This window comes from Salvelinus sp. IW2-2015, linkage group LG20 (genome assembly GCF_002910315.2).
Source record: "Salvelinus sp. IW2-2015 linkage group LG20, ASM291031v2, whole genome shotgun sequence".
Lineage (NCBI taxonomy): Eukaryota > Metazoa > Chordata > Actinopteri > Salmoniformes > Salmonidae > Salvelinus > Salvelinus sp. IW2-2015.
Genome location: NC_036860.1, coordinates 24,512,752 through 24,533,755, shown reverse-complemented (window position 1 = coordinate 24,533,755; position 21,004 = coordinate 24,512,752). Strand labels below are relative to the sequence as shown.

Here is a 21,004-nt window from a genome sequence, read left to right as displayed (position 1 = left end):
ATGAGGCCCCGACAACAACAGGCGCTATTGGCCTGGTAGCATGCATGGTGCTGAAAGGACAGCGCCAAAGATGGGTGTGGCCAAAACACGTGAATATTAGAAACAACCCTGGCCTGAATAAGTGTCCCTGATTAAATTGCTTATCTTAGGCTACACCCTTACGAAATAATACCCAGTAATCAGTTACGGTTTTTATATAACAAGTAAGATATTTTGTCTTAAGATATTCAATATAGGCCTATTTAGAGGAGATGACAGTTGCCTAGACTATAACCATATCAGGTGCACTTATTTTTACTCGATGATGCATTGAAGATGTTTGGTGGATCTGTGGTAAGCTAACATCTAAAATGTGTGACTGAACAGCACGAGGGGGTAAAAAAAAAGCTCCTGCTGCAGGTACCACTTTGTTTTCATGAGACCCAGGGCAGCACTGCCACCTCTGGTTTGGAGACTCGAGTCTACTCCCCCTGCCTCCTCCTGCCCTGTGCAGCGACACACTAGAACAGTTTCAGAACTACTTTCGCCTTCTTTCCTTTCACTACAGCGCACTATGGCCGAGCGTAAGCAGAATTGGAACAGGGAGGAGAATGATGACTTACCGGTGTATCTCGCCCGTCCCGGAACGGCCGACCAGGTACCCCGGCAAAAATACGGAGGTATGTTTTGCAACGTTGAGGGAGCATACGAGAGCAAAACCATTGATTTTGATGCTCTGAGCGTCGGTCAGCGTGGGAATAGAACCCCTAGGACTGCTAAACCGGAGACCGGGCAGGAGGCGAGGAGCCCTACAAGTGAGAGGTCTCCGTGTAAAGAAAGTGTCATTTGGCACGATATGAAAGACTCTGGCACAGAGAGAAAATGTACCAGAAGCAAGGAAGTCCTACAGAACCTGGGTGACGAGAAGGTAAGTTCTACTCTTGCGTGCTACAGATGTCTGCAGTAAACAATGTACCCGTCAGTTTAAAAAAATAGTGATCTAAATACAATAAAACACAAGAGATGCACGGCAACTGACACTCAACTCTAAATTCAGAGGAGCATACAGATGAATTCATGTTGTGTCATGGCAACAGACATTTGACAAATTGTTCTTCCTCATATCAAAGGGCTCCTTGAGAAACTTGTCTCCCTAAAATGGTTGGTTGGGTTTATGCCAACTACATTGTAAGTGCATCCGGATAATGAATGATGTAAGAAAGAGTCCGTTTGACACCCTAAACGTATCAATACAGCACAATACGCAATCTAACGAATTAATTACAGGTTTAAGCGAAATATTCAATCACGTTTCCTTTCCTCTTTTTAGAGATTGACTACTAATTGCGTATCTACTTAGCTTTCCTCAAATTCTTTTTTTGTTATCTAGTTAAATGAAAAAAAGCTTCAACTGTATATCACACCGTGGAGACAATCTTCCACGTGTCATCCATTTACATAAATTGCATGATGGTAATGTTGTACTGTTACAATATTTGCGTGTGTGTCAAATCCTGAACAGCCTTGGTTTTGAGCGCAAACTTGTGCTGATATTTGGGAGTCTCGGCCAGGTACATACTGTAGGCTGACAGTAAGTGGCCTTCAGATTGCAGGCCTGCATAGGACATACGCAAAGCAGCTAGTGAGGTAGCTTACTGCTTTGTGTCAGCGGTCATGGGCAGCCTTGCTGTATGGAGAAAGTTGCTTTCTGGATCCATAAGTGCCCAAATATCTATGACCTAGGAAATGTTTTAATCCTTCTCGACTGTAATGTGATTTGTGGATTCAAATAAAGTATTTTATATGTGTGTGTSTGTGTGTGTAAAGAATGTGTGTGTGTGTGTGCGTGTGTGATTCTGCCTCTCAACAGGCTTGTGGAAAGTGAACAAAGTTGTAAAGGGAACTTTGAACAACCAGTATCCATCTGTACTTTATACAACCACAAACATATACACAAACATTCYAGGGGAAAATCCACTTTTTTCTATCAATGGAACTGGTTTGGGATGCAGAGGTATCTGAATGACAATGAAATGCTATAAATACTGGAATTTGATGAAGGCTGCAGTATAAATTTGGTTGCATTTGATTAGATTGGTCTGTGGCTCTGGATCCCCTGCTGGAGACTTAGGAATCCGTTCATCCTTTGGCTGCTTCACTCTGGCCAAACACAAAGAGACACAGAGCAGTTGGTCATGTGAAATGCTTTACTCAATTTACCACTTACATGTTGCCAACGCACATTGAGCCTGGCGTTAGTCTTTAATCTCATGAAATAAACAAACAATTTGTACTTTCTCCCTTTATTTCTCATCCTTATGATTGGGTGGCTAACTCACGCCACTCCAGTCAAAACACAAATAAATAKATTTTGCCAAGTTCGATCAATCTTATATCGGCCACATATGTCATAATTGTTAGTCTCAAATAAAAACAAATGCATTTGAATTATCATACATCAACCTTGCAGGTTATAAGAAGCATATAAAAGGAATCCAGTAGGATATTGTTGAGGAATTATTCTGTGTTTTTTTTTTTATGGCATATGTTCCACTTCGTCTCTTTCAGAACTTGTCAGTGTGCAGTTTATTCGAGGTTTGAGCAAAATGAACGCAACTTAGTAAGCATTGAAGCGTTTCAAATCTTTCTCACTGTTATTTTTGGAATCTGTGCACCAATTCTTATAATGGATGTTGGAGGTATACCAGAATGGACACTTTCTGGTATACCTCAAGCAACAACCGTCTCTCGTTTGTCTCATGCTGAGAGAGGAAGCTCAGATGGTTAATATAGACTAGGTGATGTGAGTTATGAATCCATCCTYTGTCTGAAGTCCTCTTTATTCCTATTGTAATGTCATTGGTGGGAAATTACAGTATAACATTACTTGTCCTTTAAACCATCATAAAGTTGGTTTAATGAAGGCTTGTGGGTTCTGTCATGAAGCTTCTGAATATCTCTATTTGGAAACGACTTCAGTTGAGCTTGTGGGCAACACAAAGTGATGATTCACTGTGTGTGTCCCAAATGGCACCCCATTCCCTTTATAGTGCACTAGGGGATAGGGTGCCATTTGGGGCTGAGACACTGTATCCTGGCCCTGCTATACCGTAATCCCTTTGGCTCAGAGATGAGAAAATCCATTAGGTTGAGTGAGGATGATTCCACTATAGTCATAGCTGTGCCAGTCAATCCTAGACACACACCCAAACTTAGCACAGAACAAGTAAAGAGACGGACCAAGCAAAACCAAGGTCACTAACTGCACTCCATGACGCGCTGATTCAGCGCAGTGAAGTGTCTTCTCACTCTCTGRCAGTTTGTGCTGTGATGGCAGATTGTCTCCTGTTGCATAATAAATCAAGGCGACATTTCTATCCAGGCATCACAGTGAGGACTAGTGGTGTGTCATCATAGACTGATATATGGTTTTGACTAGATGGTATACAGCTACGGTCAGAATTGACTTTTCGTAGCAAGTCAGGAGGTTAGGATAATTAGTTTAAGGTTAGGAAAAGAGTRAGGGTTAGCTAAAATGCTCCAAAAAKAAATCAGCTGCATCTAGCCATGACTCTGACATGCCTTTTGTGGCTGCTAGGGTCCCCATGTGGACCYATGTGGAACTGCAATGCTGCAGCCCTGATCTGACCGTCTGATCTGAGTCTGCTGTGTCCTGTGTTGCCCCCATCTTGTGGTGGTGACATATCAGTCTGACAACTAATGTCAGCCTAATTAAACCTGGGAGCTTCTTTCTGTTCTGCCCTCTCATGCAAGCGAATGCCACACGGAACTTCAGCTGAAACGTCTAGGGAATGCAAGTTCTGTTTCACACCAATGTGCACTCCTATCAGTACTCTATATAATCAATGTTTCATTATGAAGTTATAATCATGCCCTACCACATGAGGCCAGAATATGAAGCCTCACAATACAATATTTATTAAGATAGCATATTTAAGTATTGAAAACCATGTGCTCCCATCTTCATAAAATTGTATTTTTTCGGCAGCGCAGCTCTTAAGTCTCCTGTGACACGCCTACACTTTACATGAGCACACTGGGAATTAATCATCCCCTTTCTCTACTCCATTGAAAGCCTTAATTTGTGTAGCAACACCACTAAGGCTTGTGTCTCAGTGGAACGGTAGGTACCTCTTCATACAAACAACCAGGGATGGAGAGTCTCRGTGCCCTGCCTTGTCTTAGATTCAGGGAGGTGGCCAAACCATGGGAGGGCCCTCTCTTTGTCCTCTGCCCGTCAGGGTAATGCTCCAGGGATGGCCTTTCTCTCCACACTCCCCCAGCATCCGTGAAATTCCTGTCATGGTGGTAATGGGTTAGGGCCTTGGCCCAGGGGGGTTGGGGCTGTAGGGGGATAGGGGTTAGGGAGTTTAATCCCCTTTGGCCCACAGGGTGGAAGGTGTCTGTCAGACCCCTCTGTGGCTGGCTTGTACATGATACCCAGCTTCCTGTCTGTCACACCCCTCTGCGGCTGGCCTGTACATGCTACCCAGCTTCCTGTTTGTCACACCCCTCTGTGGCTGGCCTGTACATGATACCCAGCTTCCTGTCTGTACCTATGAGTATATGCTCTAGTGCATTACTTTTAGAACGTCAAAGACTAGAATTACTGTCTATTACTGTATTTGGATTTGAATGGGAATATCATACATTTCCATCGGTATCATTCAGTGTGCCTTCTGCGCTTACAGAGGAAATATTCAGCCAACTTTAAGTGCTTTGTTGATGCATTCTCCAGGGATAGTAAATGCTGAAGTAATAACTGGTCTGTCCACATCCATGAAAGGACATGTCAACAGTGTGCTATTAGGAAGCACCTTGTCATTCCTCACGAAATGACTTCCTCCTCGGTTTTCTTGTTTATATTGTACGGATATTTCCTGGACTAATGTACACAGCATCTCTCATAGCCCCTTTTAAACTCATGATAATCAATTGGTACTTTGAGATACATACACCATACAGATGCACGCACACGCACGCACGCACGCACGCACGCACGCACACACACACACACACACACACACACACACACACACACACAGACAGACAGGGTTGTTTTTGATTCACAGAACCTCATTATCGGTGCATTAGGGAAGGGGGTCTGCTCTACTGAGGCCCAGACAATAGAGACACATGGCAGGGTGGGGACAGTGACAGGCTCTGTGGGTCCGACAGCTGTTACTCACCAGCAAGCTCCACCCTCTTTGTTCATAATAACAGGAGGTCGACCAGTCTAGCCCAATAATTACCGAGATCATGGACACAGATATCAGCTCTCCRTGAAATACTGCATCTCAATATTTTGTAGCCCATAAAAAATGGAAAAGGGGGAAATGCTAGAGTTGTTGTGCATTTGTACTGTACAACCCTATCATGTTTCCTAGTTATCACATGCCACTGAAGAAACTCATGCATTGCCTTTACAATAAATCATACGTGATTGGTGGGTTGTGGATACTCAGGAAGTCGTCTATTCTAGTGTGTATGGATAACCATTTGTATGGTGTCTGAAGGCTAGAKCACTCCCAGTAAAATAATATGAATGGTAGGCCTATTTGAGAGCCGTTCTACTTTATTTTGTCTGGGGAAAAAAGATCACTTGACATAAGTCGCTTTACAGTGAAAATACCGACCTCCAATTTAAAAAAAAGGTGGATTTGTCACTTGCTGAGCTTAGAAATAGGACTACACAGGGGAAGCGGATAGGACAGCCTGCCCCATCCTTAGCTTCAGTAGCACCCTCCTCCAGCTCATTTGGCACAGTCCCGCTGTAGTCTAACCTGTCAGGCCCACGCCCCTCTTGTCTCAGCTCCACAGAGAATACAGTATATAGGCCTAGTCTACCGCGTGGTACCTACATGCTCTGCCCATTGGCTATCCACGGCCGCACCGGTTCTTATGATCAATTCAGCCGTGAATMAACTAGTGCATTGTTCGCCTGCTGGGATCTATTAGCGCTGCATGCGTAGCATGTTGAACACACCATTGGGTTTACACAACAAAGCTATAAAGTAGCGAGCTCATAGTGGTCGCCAACACCTGCTGTTGAGCGTCCTCTTGTGGAATGATTTGAGCATTGCAGCTTTACAAATTAGACTGTATTGAGGGAGGAGTCCACCGGATGATCAGAGTAGACTTTCTAGCTCACTACGAAGCGCACTTTACATTGCAGAGAGAGAGGCGACCATTCCCTAGTTTTCCCATCCAGGCTGTAGCCGCAGAAGCATCCAGAGGGGAATATTTCAAGGCTTTGTTCAGAGGTGGAATCAGTTTTCAGTCGCAATCATGTCTGGGCARTCTTATCAAGGCAAAAAGAATATTCCAAAGATCACAGTAAGTAGAAAGTAATATCTGCCTCAATTATTCTTGAAACGTGCATGCTTGATTGTTGCAAATCAGTGCATTGGTTTTGTCTTTCCTTTTTTATGTAACCGCTATTCAGGGCTGTGGCAATAGCAATTCGTGGGCAGATGCAAACCGGCTTTTCTCATCAGTGTGGAATATTTTCCTAACCATTATGATAGTCTATTGAACATAGCCGCTGGGAAATGAAATACATTGCMAGGTAGTGCAGAATGAGGTGGCATGATTGGCCACAATAGTGACAGCCGGAGAGACAGAACAAGGCGTTTTCTTAAAGGTAACTTGCATCTTCTTTGTTGAGGATGGCATGGTACCCGTGCGCAGTGCATGTGGCTCATGTGCAAGATATATAATAAAATACATAAAATAACCTACATCTTCACACTGGACTGTAATTGTTATAACTTTCGTTTTTTTACTCAATTGTGGCAACTTGAACGATTGAGGAAAGAGAGAAAATTATGTAGGAAATCATATTCTTTTAAAAATAAACAATACATGACATTATCGCGTTTTGTATTCTTTTTTTGTATCCTACAGGGCCAAATATGTTGAAAACTCGGCCTCCTATGATAAGAAAAAACGAATACAAAGGAATAAATAAGTTATAACTGTGTGAATCGAGGAAATATATAGCCTATTCGTTTTCATTATTGAACTACTTMAATTATGTATCATAATAAACCACGTTGTACACACCCATTCTGTTAAATACATATGTATTTGTCCAGCTGTAGGCAATCTGAGCGTCTGGACTGGTGCAGGGAAAAGAAAAAAAGAATCTCCCACGCCCATGTGTGATCAGATGCGATAACCCGCCTGTAAAATGGGTCATTTCGAATTCTGCATCACTAGAACATAATGTAAGAGAATTCGCCGGTGCGGTGCGGTGCCTAAAGGGGTTGGGAGTTTAAATCGGTGCAAGCAACGTGGTGGCCGGGATTGATGCTGCTACTGCAGCACAGCTCTGGGTCTGTCTGAAATGGCTGCGTGTTCATTGTTGCAGCTCAGGGTGATGTTCTATTCCAGGAGAGACGCCCTTTGTCTCGTCTGATATCACTGACTGATTGGGGGTGGACGCCGGCTGGCGTGCAGCGGTCCTCTCATATGTAAAGCATCAGCGCGCACGATAATGTTTTAGGAACCGTTTGCGCATGTTTTCTATGTGTATATTTTAACATCTTTTATTTTGTGTGTGGGCTTTGAACATCTTTGTGTGGCCTGTAAAGGTAATACACCTGCTGCTAAATCTAGGACCTCGGGCTGTACTGGCCCTTGGGGGCACTATTGTGTGCTTCATCATCAATTCTACATATCTACCTTCTTGTAGACCTATGACTTTACCCTACTGTATGACTTTACCCAACATGTACATTATTTACCTGACTCCAAAATAATGTGTGATAACACCAACTTGACAGAATGGAGAATCTATTATCCTTTAAACAAGTATTAATAGACAGTTCTTTACAGTGTAATTATATGTGGGCTATAGCCTGACAAGCTGAGAAATATATTGTATTGGGAATGATTTTCCTAGTTTATTTCTACCCCCCTTTACATTCCAGCTGTTTCCCTATGTCTGGGAACAGCGGAGACCATGTCAGATTTCTAGGTGTGGTTATGCTTTTTCCATGTCCTCACAGTAGCCCACTGTAGTGCCGTGCATCTCATCAATAATCCCCTCCAGCTGGAACCTGTATATGTGGGCAGGACTGACAGGCCTTACCCAGAAAAAAACACGATTCCCCCCAACCGGCACCTCAAAACAGGGCGCCTCCATCCCCACACTGTCTGCAAAGTGGGCCRGACTGCAATCAAAACATCCTGCTGTGACCACCCAGCTATTGCCATCCGCTCTCCATGGTAACCTGCATAGAGACATAGCARGTCGGTTAACCTTGTTTCCCTAGCTCTAGCCTCTGACATGAGGCCATTTTCCCATTCTGGAAGGAGATGGTGGGCAGGCCCAATCGGAACCAGATTTGAGTGTACTTTGGCCTGTCACAAGATCACACGGCTGGAGACCTGCCTCTGTGATGTGGTGGCTAGGCAATTTATTTCGATTGAAATGTCCTATTGTTTTGACTTTTCCGCAGAAAAAAATGTAGAATGTGCTTTTGAGCGAAAAGTCAATATTTTTGTCACTAAGCAACACGGCTGAGGGAAGCAGAGGCACTGGCTCGCATGCAGCAGGAAGGCTTCCCCCTTCCATTGGTCTCGGCCTGCCTGCCTGCCTGCCTGCCTGCCTGCCTGCCTGCCTGCCTGCCTGCCTGCCTGCCCGCCTCACAGATAAGGGTCTCACAGTTAATGGACGCCTCTGTAATATCCTCTTGGCTCTGTGTGTTTTGGCTGCTGTGTTTTCCCTGTTAGCAACAACACATGCCAGCACTGTTCCCAGTCAAACTCTGCAGATGTCCACAAGGAACTGGCCTGTTGCAAATGCCTCTCTGACAGTTATGTGTGCTCGTCTCAATTTGGTCAGAGTGGAAAAAACCTTCACAAACCTACACAATGCAGCATACAGTCCTTCATTTACACTATCTTTAGTATTTTCTGGCTTGTATATTAGTGAAAGGGACAGTTCCCTTTAGGAAGCTCCATAGTTGTATTAGTGTTCTGGGTACTAGCATGACAATGACATGAATGTCATCGAAGAGTCGTGTTCAGAAAGCTTTCACCCGAATATTGGCTTCTTCTTTGCCTACAGTCGACTGACATTTGGAAAAACGGACCTTGCCACGATACGATACAGCTTGGAACATGGTCAAGAGCAGTATTTTTCTCCCCCGAGCACACAATTGATTCAACTAATCAACTCATTAGCAAGCCTTTGATGAGTGTAATCAGGTGTGTTAGTTAGTGCTAGTGCAAAAACAAAAATGCGTACCCCGTTTGGTCCCCAGGGCCAGGATTGGGAAACACTGGTCAAGATGATGACTCAATACAATACAATACTTCATCCCTTTTGACCTCGTCATCATTTCTGAAGTTCGATGTAAATTCAACCTTGTGTACAAGGACTTATATTGGTTGTTCCCAATGTCAAATTGCAGTAAACCCCTGTTAACTTAGGCCTTTTTGACCTCAGGAGGAGATTTTATCACGAGCATGTCTCACGATCCTAATCCTCCGATTGTTCCACATTGTGTAAGCTTTAAACTAGTAATGAAATCCTGTGATCTGTAACATGCCGACAACAACCACCCCGCCCCACACACACACACACACACACACACACACACACACACACACACACACACACACACACACACACACACACACACACAAACACCCAGTATCTGTCTGTGTGCCACGCCAGTGCTGTGGATGGGCTCTACATAGAGGCTGTATGTGTCCCAAACCTCACCCTATTCCTTATAAGCACTGACCAAGGCCTTTTATCCAGTGCCATTTGGGACGCAAACATAGACACACTACCCATTAAGGTATTTTTGTTCTCCTTTACTGTAACTGGCTGCAGCCTGGTTGATTGACAGGCGGGGGTAGGCCCATCGGCACATGACCTAGTCAAGGTCAGCCTAAGTGATCAGGCGGGGCTTTGACGTCGACCAAAGTGGACAGCACTAGACCAAGTGCACGACACACACTCGTCCCAGTTACCCGTCGAAGGCAAAATGATACGTTTGAGATGAGTGTGTAGCCTACGTTAAAGTGACCATTTGAACTGGAAGAAACGTTAAGGGAAGATACTGTTATGCCAGAAATGTCCTTAGATATAGTATGGATATAGTTTTCTCTCTGACTTCCGTGGAACCTTTTTCATAGACTGGGATTTTAGTAGCACTGTAATGATACAGTGAGCACACAGGTGTGTGTGATTTTCATATCAGTTGGTTCCATCACTATCTTCAAGCTCTGCATGGCTTGCGGTTGCACTGATGGGACTCTCCACAGGTGGCGGTTTGACTTGTTTATGAGTAAGTTTAACAGTGAACAATATTTTACAGTTCCTGTCGTGACCCYTCTGCAAATCCACCATTATAGACCAATGGTGTGCAGTCACACCTCAAGGATTTTGGCTGGTCTCATATGAACACCACTGCAACTATGGGATTCTGTCAAAGCGTTTAACCACCGCAGATTGCCTGTATCGTTTTACTCTTTTAATTGCTGTCATATTTATGTTGTAAGAAAGGTTGGGGAATGTCTTGCAAAAACATAGACTATCTTTCTTTTCCCTCATTCTTTTCAGTGGGATTTCTACAGAGTTATGCATTTGAGGGTTGGGGTTTCATACTGAGCCCAGGGAAATCACTGGATTCTCTGATCATTATAATCACTTAGGAGATACCCTTGTTTACACAGCGGAGACCACTGGTCTATGAACATTTCAGTGCATTCAGTCATTTCCAGCCACAGCAAGGTTCCACCACATAACAACACGAATGTTCACAAAATCGCAACCCTGATGAAAATTACCTCCAAAACGTTTTACTTTCTCTCATTTATTTATGTTATTATTATTATTATTATTATTTTATATAGGAACTTATTCTGCTCCATTAATCCACTGAAGCATTGAGATGGTGGACAAATGCCTATATATGTAGGATCTTAATTTGAGCCAGTTTGCTACAGCAGGAAAATAATCCTGCAGCTACAGAAAATGTGAATTATTATGTGAAGTATAATGGACATTTTTGAAAGGGTTTACCATAAAACTTCAATTAATAGCCTAGGCGTTTATTTGATTAAATCACTGAACACAACAGGCGCTTATTAGAGACAGGCTTCTATTTGAGTCAGGTGTCTATTTCCTTAATGCACAGCTTTTGCTCATTTGCATAGTTAATTGTTTTATTCCAGCATTCACTTTCAGAATTTTAATCAGTTAATAATTTCCTGCACTGTGTTATCATTTACACACTGTGTTATGTTTCTTTTTTTCTTAGTTTGCCTCTATTTCGATTTTTWWWAAACTTTTCCTTGACAATAATTATTCTCCTCTTTGACTGTGCATTTTTGCCGGTTCTTACTTTCGCCACTATAGGGGTATCGGCAGATTTCCAGGGTCAGTACTCCCGAAGTTATTGACTATTTTTGTGCTTGCCAGTTAGCTAGTAGTTCTCAGCTGTAGGCAGCCAATGGCCAGCAGTTTCTTACTGGCAATAAAAAAAAATGGATGATGGCCATAATTTTTTAGAGTCATTACTGAATTATTGAATCTCACAAATCAAACATTAAACCTCGTAAACAATTCATGGTAATTCATGGTAACCTRGTAAACAATTCATTTAGACCCGGCATTTATTTGAAACAGGCATTTACTTGCTGAAATGTGTGTTGTTGCCTGGCTATTAAAAAGGGACTGGCAGCTATTTGAGACTCCGTTTTAAGGTTGACATTTTTCGTAAGGGGAAATCAAGTCTAAAATTTCMAAGTGGAAGTTACAATCTTCAGAAGCCTTTTTGCAACCTCAAATACACYACACATTTTACATTTCCTGCAACTTCTCCTGCAACAGGGTGATCAAATTAAGATCCAACATCTGTTGCTTGTGAAATCTGACACGAAGCCCTATTGCTTGGGGCCTATTGCTTGGCCTGTGAGTGGAAGGGCTGAGCCTAGCATGTAGCTAAGTGAGACCGTTAGAGGTTTTGGCCACAGGATCTCAAATGATGATGTATGATTGAAGAAGCAATAAATGAAGTAATATATCTGTATAATATTTTGGCAGTGTGGTCATACAGATGCTGGTATAAGTACAGCAGAAGAGTAGGATGACGGTTAGTCAGATATGATGAAAGTGAGCATTCAGTTTTGATCCMGGCTCTGATTGGTGATGACAGGACTGAGGCCTGAGGTACAGAGTGACAGATGGGGGCGGGTGTTCAGGCACACAATCTGCAGTCAGGCCCGGGGCATGTGGGTATGTCTTTACTGCAACACAGTCTAGCCCAGGTACCTATGCAGCACAGTAGACCATCTAGATCAGGCCTGGGCAACTCCAGTCCTCGGGGGCCTGATCGGTGTCACACTTTTGCCCCAGTCCCAGCTAACACACCTCCAATAATCAACTAATCATGATCTTCAGTTTAGAATGCAATTCGTTGAAATCAGCTGTGTTTGTTAGGGATGTGGGGAAAGTGTGACACCAATCAGGCCCCCGAGGACTGGAGTTGCCCAGGCCTGGTCTAGACCATCCATCAAACACCATATAGGGATAATTTAAGGGAGATGACGTCCTCATGATCTTTGGGCTGGTGTTAGATACATTCACTTCCCTTGGGTCACTGAACCATCACCCCTTAGCTAGCCACGATATCCAGCCTTTCCCCCCTCAGGGGCTAGCCAGCTGCGTTGTGTGAGAAATTGGGAATATCGTTACGCAATACCATCTGCTTATGTACTAGCAATCTGAAACATACTCAGTTCCAAAACCCCTGAAGGTAGTGGTGTGGTATAGATTAGTGGGGCTGTGCAGTGTGTAGGTGGTGGGGGGGCCATTCTGGAAGTAACCCTGTATACAGTATACGTGCTCTCTTTCCGTCTGCCTCTGTGCTGTACACTGTGTGCTGCCTGTTCCAGGCGGAGTGGGGCGACCTGTGTGGCTCAGAAGACTCTCTCTCCCTCCCGTCCCTACCACATTGTCTGGAAGACTAGCCAGTGTTTGGTGTGAGCTGTGCAGGTGTCGGGGATACATCACTAAGGCTACGTGTATACAGTAGAGTATGGCTTCAATTAAAGCCGTAGGGAGGGGTGGGGTTACTATCTTGGCTCCGCAGCCAAGATGGTAAATCACAACTCACACCACGTTCCAATTGGAACGCTCCGATTCTGTTTCCTTACGGGGCAGTGAACTGAACCTAGGTATTTTACACAGTGTGAAAGGAAAATGAGTACCGGACATACATTATTCATACAGTTAAAAAAGCCATTTGACTTTGGTTGAGGTCACTCTATGTCCTGGTCTAGTTCTAGAATCGAATGGTCTGACCAGAGGAGAGGCCTCAATGCTAATGTCAACATGACAGCACTGTCTCTCTGTCTCTCCTGTCTCTCTCTCTCTCTCTCTCTCTCTCTCTCCTCTCTCTCTCTCTCTCCTCTCTCTCTCTCTCTCTCTCTCTTCTCTCCTCCCTCTCTCTCTCTCTCTCTCTCTCCTTCTCTCTCTCTCTCCTCTCTCTCTCTCTCTCTCTCTCTCTCTCTCTCTCTCCTCTCTCTCTCTCTCTCTCTCTCTCTCTCTCTCTCTCTCTGCTCTCTCTCTCTCTCTCTCTCTCTCTCTCTCTCTCTCTCTCTCTCTCTCTCTCTCTCTCTCTCCTCTCTCTCTCTTTCCTCTCCTTTTCTCTCTTTTTTTCTCTTCTCTCTCTCTCCTCTCTCTCTCCTCTCTCTCTGCCGCATGGAGCCAGTCGTGGGCCATTTCGCTGTCGCTACGGCCATTACGCCCTGTTCCCTGTGAGCGTGTCTCTAACAGACATGCCAGCCCGCCGCTCAAGCCTGTCTGAGTGGACCCTGCTGTAGCAAAGGGTTACCATGGAGAGGGTTCGCCAGTGGTCTAGTGGCTGTCTCTGTCGCAGCAGCTGAGGGCTAGACGACCACGCCCTTTCTCACAGGCTATGTTATCTAGTCTCGTCTATCTAGTCCAACCTCATCTATGTGACTACTGGGCCATCCACCCATCCAGCAATGTGTAAAATGTAGGTGCTGTGTCGTTGCTATTAATCTTGGTGAGTGGCAGGCACATTCTCATTAGCCCTGCTGTGTGTATGGGGGAGTCAGACATTCCAAACAAATGGCTCTTGTTCCACCCCAGCTGCTAATGGGAGATTGCGCAACAACAAGAACCCCCCCCCCCCCCAAAAAAAAATAAGTGTCCGCTGGAATTGCCGGAATACTGATGCCATTGCTTTGGGCTTTCTAACATTCCCTCCCTCCCTCCAACCCCCACCCCTTGCTTTCTCCTCTCTCCTCTCTTTCTTTCTCCCTCTCCTTTCTTTCTTTCTCTCTCTCTCTCTCCAGAGCGACAGGCTTCTGGTCAAAGGCGGGAGGATTGTCAATGATGACCAGTCCTTTTATGCTGACATCTACATGGAGGATGGCGTCATTAAGTAAGKCACAATCACGTCCTCCCYTGCATTTGCATCTACATTTTGGTCATTTTACGGATGCTCTTARCCAGAGTGAATTACAGTCAGTGAGTTTAACTAAGGTAGGTAATACAACCACATACGACAGTCCCTTCAAGTGCCATACAGATCCAGACAGTGCATAGTGGTGCATTTTGCGCCGGGCCAGAAGAAAGGCAAAGGGAGTACATTCCTCCCTGCTCTTGGAAGGGCACTCTATTCCCCCCTTTCCTGTTCCCACTCGATCAGCCTATTAGGCCCTTTGTCCTGTGTGCTCCCAAAGAGGAGCTCTGATAGTTAAATCACCCGCAGGAAGGTTAGAGCTGCATACCAATTAAGCAGGCCAGACTAGCGTTGACTGGGCTGCTGCTACTGGCGCAGACAGACAGACACTGCCCTGTCTGTCTGTCTGTCTGTCTGTCTGTCTGTCTGTCTGTCTGTCTGTCTGTCTGTCTGTCTGTCTGTCTGTCTGTCTGTCTGTCTGTCTGCACTGCAGCCCTCCAAGCTGCTGTTTGACATGCTCTAATGACTTTCATCCAATGTGTAAGGGTTGATAGTTTACTAATGTTGCCGGGTCACCGTTAGCTCTCCATTTGATTACCTTCACTGTACACCAGTCAGCCATGAGCAAAAAACGACATTTCTTATGATATGATAATATATTCATTTCAGTTTATTCATTAGCTATTCAGCTATTCATATCATGAATGTACGGCATTGTGTCAACTCGCCGATACCCCTGCCCTGACGTGGCTTTTCTCCCTTCTAAACGTCCAGGCAGATTGGCGACAACCTGATCGTCCCAGGAGGGATCAAGACCGTCGAGGCCAACGGCAAGATGGTMATCCCCGGTGGCATTGACATCCACACCCACTTCCAGATGCCCTACCGGGGKACCACCACCGTAGATGACTTCTCCCAGGGATCCAAGGCTGCCCTGGCTGGGGGAACCACCATGATCGGTGAGCGGGAGGGACGGGCGCCATGGAGCATGTGTCTCTCACCGGGGGAGGTGGGTGGGAGGTCTGAGGGTATCACAGTAACAGACAGCGGGGGCCCCATAGGAGGGATTGTTMTAGTTAACTACCCTCATGACATGGAAAGACTCCTGTATCAATMACATCCATATTCATTAGGGCAATTCAACCATTTAGACAGAAAGTCTGAATCGTACTGTTTACTGTGTGTCTGTGGTTATTATCTGATTTTAGTTGAGAATTGAGGCAAGATTATAATCCACGCTACTCGGCTGTGGCAGTGTGAGATTGTAGACGAAACACAGCGTAGATTGTGAGGGGGCAGCCATGTGGCAGCTTTATCCATTGATGAGTCGAGGAAAAAGTAGACGAGGAGAGATGAGTGATAAACGCTGCAGTGTAGTCATCCGCCACGAATAACCAAGTGGTGGAGTGGGCCGCTGTAGGGCCTCTGGGTCAGGGGGGGTGTATTAGAACCGGATGTGGTCAAACGTGAGTAGTCTCTCCTAAATCAGTTACATATGTGTGTTGAAGGCCCAGCTCCCATGAGGACCACACACAAGGCCGTGGGGAGTGTGAGGACGATGAGAGGCTAGGGGCTCTAACGTAGTGAAACACACACGTCCCGTGCGAAATAGGACGAGCTGATCGGTGTGTGCGGTCATCCCATGCCCAAGCCCCCCAAAAATGGGCCGAACAGCACAGATGGAAGAGCTGGTAGAATAGGAAGAACTCACTAGATCAACTGGTACTGAACTGTCCTGGTGTCTGTGGCCCTGTGAGGCAGTAACTGCCTCCAGCTCACTCATGTGCTCGCATTAGCCTATTCACCCCTATTCACGTCTGCGACACAGAGTAAACACGCATAAAGCCTCGTCAGAGGAGTCAAACATAGTAAACAACATCCTCTTTCTTGGTTGCTGTTGATCGAGATGCATTAATCACAATCAGAGGATTCTGGGGAGATTGGGCGGTCTTTAATTGGATCAGGAAGTTGGTCAGGTGGTCCAGGGCAAGCAAGGCGGCATAGATTACTCAGAGACGAGGGGCATTTCTCTGCATTCTCGCTTGAGCTGATCTGAGCCTCACACTAAATGAACTGTGAAGGTCGATGTAACCCAAGCACACACTTTCTCAAGACATGCAGACATTTCATTGGACGTCTCGACATTAGTATTGGAAAGCCACTGGCAGAGAGACACTGGGGTGTGCCCCCATTGTGATTATATAAACAAACAGGACAAGCAGCACTAGTAAATCCTGTCTCTCCCTTTGTCACTCTCGCTCTCTGTCTGTCTGTCTGTCTCCCTCTCACTCTCTCTCCTACACTCCCTAATCCATATCTCTCCTTTCCTCCCTGCCTGCAGTGGACCATGTGATCCCAGAGCCGGGCAACAGTCTGATCGAGGCCTTTGAGCAGTGGAGGAGCTGGGCCGATGAAAAGACCTGCTGTGACTACTCCCTCCATGTGGACATCACCCACTGGAACGACAGCGTCAAGCAGGAAGTAGACACACTGCTCAAGGAGAAAGGTAATGACCAGCTTCACACCGACAAGGGGACAGACGGACAGTATATGGAAATGAAAGTGGATTTGATTTCAGTATGCTTGGGAGGAAACGCGTCCACTACCAAAGGGTTAGGCAGGGTGCTGTTTATCACAAATATCTGTCAGTCTGAATATAAACTGGATGGAGAGGATCATGCTTTTAAGTTTAGAGGTGAGGATCCATTGGGAATCCTCTTTGGATCCAGACAAAGAGTTAAGCCTCCTTCGAGAAAGTCCCTTAGTGCTGCTGCAGTGTAAGGGTTTACAGTCCTAGCACTGTATCTAGCAGACAGACGGACGTTCCGTCGGATGGATGGACAGACAGAAAGGCAGACAGACAGACAGACAGCGCTATTATACCTAATCAAGATGAGCAGGGTTACTACAGGCAGAAGCCATGACAAGCGATCAGCAGTGGTGGTTTCCGCCTCCTCTTCCTCCTCCTCCTCCTCCTTGTCTCTGGCCCATAATCTCAGTCCGTCCCCCAGCCACATGCGTCCTGGTCCTGGCGTCCAGTCCGCTCCCAGGTTCTGTGGTCCATACCTGGCCAAACCCAAACACCACTGTCCATCTGCAGGAGGGTGTGGTCCTCTGAGGGCTGAGGGGACCCTCTGTGGTTTCACGCCCAGCTAGATAACTCAGCCACAGGGCAGAGTGGACAGGCCCGTTAGGCTGCCCCAACACAGCCACAGTGTCCAGAGAGCAGAAGACAGGCCTCTTGGTGAATGAATGAATGACATTTTATTTTCGTGTCATATCACCAGTTGGCAACCCATCGCTTACCGGATGAATAGGCACTTAAACATTCCAATAATTCACTGTGATAATTCAGTGATCATTTTCTGGTAATGACAGTCAGGCCCTGAACTCCAGTCACTTTGGCTGAAGGGATACAAGCCTGACGAGGAATCATTTGTTGGGCTCCATGAATAAACTGTCATTATCACAGGACTGTTCTCACTTTGTGTTGTTTCTCTGTTCTCATAATGTCCCTCTTCTCTCTTCCTCTCTCTCTCCTCGGCTCTCTTTCTCTCTTTATCCTCGTTTTTTTTCTCTCTTCTCTTTCTCGTCTTTTAATCCCTACTTTTTTTCTCTCCAGTCTTCTACTCATTTCTCTCCTTTTTCTCTGCACTTTCTTCTTCCTATTCTCTTTCTCTTTCTCTCTTTTTAACATCTTTTTCACTATATATTCTTCTTTCTCTTCTCCTATTTTCCTCTGTTCTTTCTATTCTTTTCCTTCTCTGTCTTTCCTTTCTTTCTAATTTCTTTCTCTTTCTCATCTTGTCTCTAGTCCTTTCTTTCTATTTCTCTCTCTCTCCTTCTCTCTCTCTTTATCCCTCTCTTTTTTTTTCTTTCTCTCTTCTCTCTCTCTCTCTCTCGTCTCTCGTCTCTCTTCTCTCTCTCTCTCTCTCTCTCCTCTCTCTCTCTCTCCTCTCTCCTCTCTCTCTCTCTCTCTCTCTCTTCTCTCTCATCTTCGTCTCTCTCTCGTCTCTCTCTCTCTCTCTCTCCTCTCTTCTCTCTCTCTCTCTCTCTCTCTTCTCTGCTCTCTCTCTCTCTCTCTCTCTCTTCTCGTCTCTCTCTCATCCTCTCTCTCTCTCAGGTGGTGAAACTCTTTTTTCCAGGTCTAACATGGCTCTATATAAGGAACTTCTACCAGATGAGCAACAGTGAGGGTACAGAAATGCTAAATAGCCTACTACAGCAACAACCTGTTGGTGAGCACCTGCTTCGGCTCTTGCTTGGCAAGCAGTGAACTGGAACAGTCCCGACCAGCACTATAATCAAGTGGAAAAAAATGAACCGATGTCTGGCAAATTACATGAGGCTATACTGGAGGGAGCACTGTGGTATGAGCTAGACTATTTTAGACTAGAGCAGCCCACGCAAGGCCTAGTTTAGTGCATGTTTTTGTGACCACCCAGTAATTGGTAGTTTATTTATAGCAGCCATCGTGTGGCTCCTAATGTGTGATGATCTATGTGGGTGGACTGGCGGACTTTCACCTTACTTGTTTTATATTAATGTTTCTTCTATCTAAAATGTTCTCATCACGACTATTCAGAAAGGTTTAGTGATTTCTAACTTGTACGTATTGTTTATGAAGTGTCTCTACACTGTATGAGATCTTTTACCTTCTGGGGAGAGATGGGTGGCATTGTGCAGGTCCATGCTGAGAAATGGAGAGATCAATCGCCGAGGTTAAACCCCACCCTGTCACAACATAACCCCCCCCCCCCACCCCTCCCCCCCCTCTCCTCCTTGGCTCAACCTTTGACCTTTACCACAGTGCATCAGCCCGTCTCAGTCATTACATTGTCCTGTTCCCCCAGACTAAAAAAGATCTCCCATAGATACTGTATCAAAAAGGAAAGGGAAACGGTGAGTGTGAGAGGGGTTAATGCAGACACTGATCAAGTAACGTGTGGGATCACCGGTTTATGTTACTCTGTGTTAGGAACTGACTGTATAGGGTCCCTGGGAGGGAGCTGGGTGAAACCTTTAATAGCGCTGGTTCTTGATTCCCTTCCGAGATTTAGAGTGTTCTGGGGATCTGTCTGGCGGGACTATAAAGCCTGCTCCCCCTCGCTGTCTGAGCCCCAGTATCATGTCCCAAGTTACCCCAAAGCTGTCAAGGGTGAAATGTTGGAGTGTGCAATGATATCCCATCCACAAACAGTTAAACCACTCACCACTTTCTCCCTGCGGTGCATTCCTCTCATGCAATGTGTTATTGATGCAGGGTTAGATACTGCCATATGTCTGTTTTGTGGTGCTGGTGTGTGTGTTGGGTGTGGTGCGTGCATGAAGTGGGCGGGTTATGCGGGTGTGTATCGCATTGTGTGTGTGTGTGTGGTGTGTGTTGTGTGTGTGTGTTGTGGTGGTGTGTGGTGGGTGTGGTGTGTGTGTGTGTGTGTGTGTGTGTGTGTGTGTGTGTGTGGTGTGTGTGTGTGTGTGTGTGTGTGTGTGCCAGAGGCTGGGTGAATCGGATGAACACGGGTTCTGCTGTCTGTCTGTCCCACAGGAGCAGGCACGCATACTGGAGATGGGAATCACTGGACCAGAGGGACACGTGCTGAGCAGGCCAGAGAGGTGGGAAACTATAATCAATATCAAATCAAATGTATTATATACCGCTTCTACATCAGCTGATATCTCAAAGTGCTGTACAGAAACCCACCTTAAAAGTCCAAACAGCAAGCAAATGCATGTGTAGAAGCACGGTGGCTAGGAAGAAATCCCTAGAAAGGCCAAACCGAGGAAGAAACCCTGGAGAGGAACCAGGCTATGAGGGGGGGTCAGTCCTCTTCTGGCTGGTGCGGTGAGATATTATAACAGAACATGGCCAAGATATTCAAATGTTCATAAATGACAGCATGGTCAAGCTAATAATAATCACAGTAGTTGTCGAGGGTGCAGCAAGTCAGCCACCTCAAGGAGTAAATGTCAGTTGGCTTCATAGCCAATCATTAAGAGTATCTCTACCGCTTATAAGACACAATACGTCTGTTGTGTGTGTGTGTGTGTGTGTGTGTGTGTGTGTGTGTGGTGTGTGTGTGTGTGTGTGTTGTGTGTGGTGTTGTGTGGGTGTGTGTGTGTTGTGTGGTGTGTGTGTGCCAGCGGAATTGTGTGGAATCAGAAGGTATGCATGCACGTTTGCACACATTGGTTCGTGCTGAACAATACGGACCAAAGTAAAATAAATGAGATATGGAAAAAAAATGCACTCTGGTCAATTCTTCCAACAAACAAAGCAATGTGAAATCCGCAGGCAACCACTAACAGAGTGGAGCTTTGGTCCCATATAAAGCTGGCATTGCATCAGAGACATCTCCAGACTGGTTTACAGCAGAACAAAGTGCACTGGCAATAAGGTGAGTTTGCCAGTCCAGGTTTAGTTGAATCTGTTATCTCAGAACTAATTGATTGTCTATATGTGTCCGACTGCCTGCCTGTCTGCCTGTCCGTCTGTCCTGTCTGCCTGCATCATGCGTGTGTGTCAATGTAGGAGTGTATGGACTAAGCTA

At 45.5% G+C, this 21,004-nt stretch overlaps 1 pseudogene; it reads left to right on the top strand.

Moving 5' to 3' along the window:
- Window positions 1-6,136: 6,136 nt before the first annotated feature.
- LOC111980535 (dihydropyrimidinase-related protein 3-like) overlaps window positions 6,137-21,004 on the top strand; it is a 32,686-nt pseudogene continuing 17,818 nt past the window's right edge.